Source organism: Bos indicus x Bos taurus, chromosome 13 (assembly GCF_003369695.1).
Source record: "Bos indicus x Bos taurus breed Angus x Brahman F1 hybrid chromosome 13, Bos_hybrid_MaternalHap_v2.0, whole genome shotgun sequence".
NCBI classification, from domain to species: domain Eukaryota; kingdom Metazoa; phylum Chordata; class Mammalia; order Artiodactyla; family Bovidae; genus Bos; species Bos indicus x Bos taurus.
This window is the reverse complement of record NC_040088.1, coordinates 710-8,022: the sequence shown is the minus strand read 5'-3', so window position 1 is coordinate 8,022 and position 7,313 is coordinate 710. Positions and strand designations below refer to the sequence as shown.

At 39.7% G+C, this 7,313-nt stretch overlaps 1 pseudogene; it reads right to left on the bottom strand.

Annotated features, from left to right (window-relative positions):
• Nucleotides 1-3,142: 3,142 nt before the first annotated feature.
• On the bottom strand, nt 3,143-4,157 carry LOC113902851 (annotated as a pseudogene).
• Nucleotides 4,158-7,313: the final 3,156 nt, after the last annotated feature.

The following is a 7,313-nucleotide window of genomic DNA, read 5'->3' as shown; positions in this document are numbered from 1 at the left end:
GAAATGATAGGCTGCTCAAGAAACAATTGTACGGACAGAGATCTTTATAACTTGACCCTTTAAGATCACATTTTCTATCATCCTTATGGCAGACATATTCCTCAGTGTCCATTATTTTATGTTGTAATTTATAAGTAAAACATTTGTCATCCAGCTTTTGGGATACATAATGTTGTCAAGTCTTGGCAATGAGCCATCAGTAGAAAGTGGTGCCTGAAACCTAAAGATCACCTTCTCTATGTTAAAGCCATTAGATATGGACTTTTTTCTCTTCCTTCCCACTTGAAAATGTTGCCACTGAAATGATCACTTTTTAGACAAAGATGGAAACCACATATTGAGGGTCTAATTGCCTTTCCCAAACCCCTTAACTCATACTGCTGCCTGAGAAAGGAATAAATTACTTTATTAAGTCACTGCATCTTGGGAGTTCACTTAGCTATAGTGCTATATTTTCTCTTATAATACTTTCCATAAACATATCCTTGGCACTTCACCTCTGCATCTTACCACTCACTAGGACAATTTTTACCTGAGAATGATCAAGTCTCTTCAGAAACTATTCTGGTATTGAGAGAAGGGCATCTTGTCTTCTGTCTTAACAAGGAGGAGAAAAACTCAAGGTTCTGATCTATATTAGATATTAGGTTATATATCCCTTTGTCCTAACTACTTGATGAGTCCTTGGGCTTGTTATGATCTTTAAAAGTCCAGTTGTTACATTAACTGGTTTTGCATCCCTTTTGATCCATCATCTAGGCCATTTCGCTAGCCTTTTTAGGTATTTACAAATCTCTTTCTTAAGCTTAGGAAACCTCAGCTATTTTTTGTCTGCACTGTGCTTGCAGGTGTAGATAAGGTGTGTTTTCACCATACATTTGAGTCAGCACATCTTTAACTGTCCTTACTTATTAGTGGGGCTTCCCCAATGGCTCAGCAGCAAAGAATCATCTGTAAGGCAAAAGACATGGTTTCAATCCCTGGGGGAACATCCCCTGGAGAAGGAAATGGCAACCTACTCCAGTATTCTTGCCTGGAAAACCCCATGGACAGAGGAGCCTGGTGGGTTACAGTCCATAGGGTCACACAGAGCTGAACACAACTGAGCATGCACACACTTACATGCACTTACTCTGAGTGAAATTGTTCCCCCAGAAGATGTATTAAGTTCCTAACCTGAAGAACTTCAGAGTTTGGTTATAGGATCATTGGGTTATAGGGTCATTATTTGGATATGGGGTCCAAATAAGATGCAATTGTTGATATGAAGTCATACTGAAGTAAGGTGGAACGTTAATCCAGTGTGAGTGATGTCCTTATAAGAATGAAGAAATTTGGACACAGATGTAGAGGGAAGATGACCATGAGAAGACAGCAGAGACTGAAAAGATGTTTACAAGACAAGGAATGCCTGGGACCACGAGCAGCTGGAAAAAACAAGGAAGGAACCTCCCCTAGAGCTTCATATAGAGCCTGGTTCCACCAATACCTTGACTTCTGACTTATAGGCTCCAGAACTGTGAGAAAATAAGTTTTTGTTGTTCTAAGTCAATGATTGTGTGGTACTTTGTTAACACAGACTGATGAAACTAATATATTTCTTTACAGTAATTTTTAAAAGTTAGAACTTTGGTTTTACTTTAGTTTTTCTTAGTGTCCCAGGCTATCATCCTTTCTGCTCTAGGAGCTCTTCAAATGTATCTGAAGTTTCTTTGGTAAACCTGTGGTTTTGCAGCAACCTCCCCTGAATCCAGTGTGCTACCCAGAAGGGGCACCAGATTCCTTTTGAAAGATTCACTGACCTTTAAGCCCTTCTCACATTGCCAATCTCAGGTTCAGCCCTTACTCTGTAGTTTACTATAGAAGCTCGCTGCTGTGCTTTTAACTATTTAAATTATACTTTTGTAGTTATTTAAAAAATAGCAACAACAAAGATGTTCTCCTCTCTTGAGTTTTATCTTTGGCAATTGATAGTCATGATTCCCAAGATTAATTTCTCTGCAACTGTGCTCCCTGACCCCAAAAGAAGTTGATTTAAGAACTTGAAAATCAAGATTGTAATTCATTGCTTCTCTTCAGAATTTGTACAGTTTACATCCACTTAGAACACCTTGTTGCTGGTTTAATAATGGTGTTGAGGTTAGGTGAGGCATAAATTAAAATAAAGTTTAATATAAATAATTTAACGTGGCAATATTGATATCTTCACATAAATGTGAAATCTAATTTAACAATGAAATGTTTACTAAGATAACTTGGATAAAATAAGCTAAACTGTTTCTAAATAACTTATACAATCAATTTTTTGCCAGTATTTTCCAAAATAGCAGACTATTCAGCATATTCAGGAATGTTTTTGATTTTGCCCTGTGATAATAGCTCACAATATCACCTGCATGGTAGACACCAAACATTTGAATCTGAATTAAAAAAAAACAAAACATTCCAGTTGATGGTTTAAGTGGGTCTTAGATTGCATCACTTTACAACCACCCCAACATAGAATAATATTCCTGACATCTGACAGCAAGCACGTTTATAACTTGGTTTTAAACTACCGCTTCCTGTCAAACCATTGTAATTTCTTCAAATCCCTAAAATGTAAAAGGATCTTAAGCTTTGCTGAGGGAATATAGGTATGTGTGCATTTTTGTTTTGATACAGAAAAAGAGAGTATGACTTTCCCAAAGCTGACCCTGATTTCCAGATCTGCATGTCGAAAAATGACATTTTTTCAAACAACATGAGAACTGTGGAATTACAGAGAGTGACCGACAGTGAATCTAGTGGGAGTCAGAGGCAGAGAGACATGATTTTAGCAGACAGGGTGCAGTTGAGGAACAGCTACTGCCTGGAACGACATGGGGATGGACAAGAACTTTACTTTACCACCTCCCTTGTTCTGTTTCCACAATGTGTAAAATAGAAACATTTTTGAAAGCGGCTAAATCTTATTATCAGTTAAATAGAAACTATCCAGGTCAAAACTATCAAGTGTCACATATGCAAATAGTAGCAATTTGTTAAAAATGTGCATTATAATCTTTTAAACCTTTTATCTTACTTATAAATTATATGAAAAATAGAACACATGTGCAAAGTCATTTTGCTCATATAAAAATGGTAGAAATAAATTAACCTATTAAAGATAATAAAAACAACACATCTGCGTGTGGCATAGTTTCAAGACAGTCAGTGTTACAAGATACATTTTACTGTTTATTAGAGATAGGAAATAACATTTTTCAAAGGTTGTCCTCAAGGCATTTTTTTACCTCTTGGTTCCTCAGGCTGTAGATCATGGGATTCAACAAAGGAATGACTATTGTGTAGAAGACAGAGACCATTTTGTCTGTGTCAAGGGAATGGTTTGATTTGGGCTGCAGATACATGAAGATCAGAGTCCCGTAGAATATAGTGACAGCAGTCAGATGAGAACCACAGGATGAGAATGCTTTGCGTCTCCCTTCTGCAGATTGGATTCTCAGGATGGCAGCCACAATGCATAGGTAAGAAATAAGGACCATGGTCAAAGAGCTGATTATGTTGAATCCAGCAAAGATAAAAATCAAGATCTCGCTGAGGCTGGTGTCTGAGTAGGCAAGGGCCATCAAAGGAACATCATCACAATAGAAGTGATAACATTGGGGCCATAGCAGATCAATCGAAAAGTAACAACTGTGTGGAGGAAAGCAACAGAAAAGCTGTATCAGTAAGGGCCTGCTACCAGTTGCATGCATACCTTTTGAGACATGATCACCATGTAGAGAAGAGGATTGCAGATGGCCACATAGTGATCATAAGCCATTACTGCAAGAAGGAACGTCTCCAAAATCAAGAAGTTCAGGAAAAAGCTCAGCTGTGCGCATATGCATAGAGAGATATGGACCTGTGCTTGGTCAGGAGGGTCTCCAGGAACTTTGGGGCTATTGATGAGGAGTAACAAAGGTCTACAAAGGCCAGATTCTGAGAAAAAAGTACATGGGTGTGTGAAGGTGAGGATCCAACCGGATTAAGGAAATCATGCCAACGTTTCCCACCATTGATAGAGAATATACCACTAAAATGAGAAGAAAGAGAAGGATTTCACTCTCTCTCTGGACTGAAAAACCCAAAAGAATTAATTCTATCACCTTGGTAATATTCTTTTCAATCATTTGTTCTAGTCTCTAAACTGCTGAAAAGAGACAAGTTAAAGACAGATAAGTTATCAGGAGTAAGGAATTGTCATCAGATGCCAAAATGTGTGTGTTTTAACTTGAGAAATTATTGCTCATTGAAGCAGAATAAGTGAAGTTGCTCAGTCGTGTCCAACTCTTTGCGACCCCATGGACTATAGCCTACCAGGCTCATCCATCCATGGAATTTTCCAGGCAAGAGTACTGGAGTGGGTTGCCATTTTCTTCTCCAGGGGATATTCCTGACCCAGGGATTGAACCCAGGTCTCCCACATTTCAGGCAGACGCTTTACCATTTGAGCCACCAGGGAAGTTCCCCAGAAGTTCTGAAGCAGAATATCAGAACAAATAAATATATCCCCTCTCAAACTCTCCTGTCTGACTATTTATAATCTTCTGAAGCCAAAAATTGAGGTTTAATAAAAATGTTTATAAATATATGTAATATTTTAGGTTTAGATTATTTTTAGTCATATTAAATAATAGAATAAAGACATTTAAAAATATCCTGCTCCCATATTTACTTCTCAGTGGAGTAAAACTTTAATATGTAACATTTTATTTGTTTAAATAGACATTTATTTTAACAACTGTTCATTATGCTAAATATAATACAAAGCTAAACAGGATATTCCATGGATAGAAAAGTGGAGGAAATTAAATATTTCTATTTGTGAATTAGGCAAATTTTGGATTCATATGTAACTTATTCATTTTCAAATACTACTTTCTAAATGTGAAAAAGTACACTTGTAGAGTTAGAATACACATATGTTAAAAAGTAGAGTCCTTTATAATCATTTACTCAATGGACTTGAGTTTGAGCAATCTCCGGGGGACAGTGAAGGACAGGGAAGGCTGGCATGCTGCAGCACATGGGGTCACAAAGAGGCAGACACGACTGAGTGAGTGAACAGCAACAAATGGTTTTACATTAATTATTTTCAACACATAATCAGGAATACTTTCTAAATTATTGGTGTGACATTATTGGTGTTACAAATTTTTAGTGATTTTTTGCCCAGGGAGCCCTAACGTGGGGCGGCCCAGCAACTGCCTGCAAAGCCCTGCCATGGATGTTTGCTTCCTTCTACCAGAGCTAGCTGTGCTCTCCGCTTCAGTTTTTCACAAGCCAGGTCTCCGCCTGCCACTCTTCGCCAGGGGCCCATGGGAGGTGCCAGGTGCCCTCAGCTGGGTGACCCCAGCATGGCACCCCGCTGTGGTGTTGATACATTCCCGAAGCCTCCTTCCCCATGGGCAGTACTGCACTGACCTAGAAATGTGTTTGCAAGGCTCCGAAAGTGTAGGGGGACACAAGGCCCTGACTTGGGAATTGAGGCCCTTGGAGCAGGCTTGGTGGTCTGACCTCTGAGGAGCCAAGCCCTAGCTTCGAGAAGAGCCCTGCAAACACATTCTCTCGCCTGCCTTTCCTTCCTCCAAGATAGATAGCTTTCCCAGTCTCTTGTGTGCTGAGAGTCACACAGGGCGGGAATGCACTTGCTTTAATGTCATTATTCAGTAGCAATTGTCCCTGAGGCCCTGCACCTAGGTTGGGCTCCCACACTCACAGGCAAATCAAAGTGACCTCCAAATGAGTAAGCTCTTTTGCATCAAGTGGCCAAAGTATTGGAGTTTCAGGTTCATATTTGTCCTTCCAATGTATATTCAGGCTTGATTTCCTTTAGGATGGATGGTTGGGTCTCCACAGTTCAAAAGCATCAAATCTTCAGCGGTCAACTGTCTTTATAGTCCAACTTTCACATTCATACATGACACATGGATAAACCATAGCCTTGACTAGACAGATCTTTGTTGGCAAAGTAACATCTCTGCTTTTTAGCATGCTGTCTAGTTTGGTCATCACTTTCTTTCCAAGTTGTAAGCATCTTTTCAGAGAAGGCAATGGCACCCCACTCCAGTACTCTTGCCTGGAAAATCCCATGGACGGAGGAGCCTGGTGGGCTGCAATCCATGGGGTCGCTAAGAGTCGGACATGACTGAATGACTTCACTTTCACGCATCAGAGAAGGACATAGCAACCCACTCCAGTGTCCTTGTCTGGAGAATCCAAGGGACAGGGGAGCCTGGTGGGCTGCCATCTATGGGGTCGCACAGAGTCAGACACGACTGAAGTGACTTAGCAGCAGCAGTAGCAAGCCTCTTTTAATTTCATGGCTTCAGTCACCATCTGCAGTGATTTCCAAGCCCCCCAAAATAAAGTCTGCCGCTCTTTCCACTGTTTTCCCATCTATTTGCCCTGAAGTGATGAGGCCAGATGCCATGATCTTAGTTTTCTGAATGTTGAGCTTTAAGGTAGCTCTTACACTCTTTTTCACTTTCATCAAGAGCCTCTTTAGTTCTTCCCTTTCTGCCATAAGGGTGGTGTCATCTGTATATCTGAGGTTATTGACATTTCTCCTGGCAATCTTGAGTCCAGCTTGTGCTTTATCCAACCCAGAGTTTCTCATGATGTACTCTGCATATAAGTTAAATAAGCAGGATGACAATATACAGCCTTGACATATTCCTTTTCCTATTTGGAACCAGTCTGTTGTTCCATGTCCAGTTCTAACTGTTGCTTCCTGACTTGCATATTGGTTTCTCAAGAGGCAGATCAGGTGGTCTGGTATTCCCATCTCTTTAAGAATTTTCCCCACTTTATTGTTATCCACACAGTCAAAGGCTTTGTCATAGTCAAGAAAGCAGAAATAGATGTTTCTCTGCAACTCTCTTGCTTTTTCCTTGATCCAGTGGATGTTGGCAATTTGATCTGTGGTTCCTCTGCCTTTTCTAAATCCAGCTTGAACATCTGGAAGTTCACGGTTCACATATTGTTGAAGCCTGGCTTGGAGAATTTTGAGCATTAGTTTACTAGTGTGTTAGATGAGTGCAACTGTGAGGAAGTTTGAACATTCTTTGTCATTGCCTTTTTTTGGGACTGGAATGAAAACTGACCTTACAACCTAGAGGTTTTCAATTGCAAATGCTAAAAGAACCAGCTTTGCAGTTTCTAAGGAAAAAAAAAAAGTTTCATTTTAATCAATTTTCTCTGAAATCCAAGGAATATCATGGTCATCCTGCATCAAAAAGTCATCTTTCCTTTATGTAGTCATAGTTTCATGCCTAAATTATAGA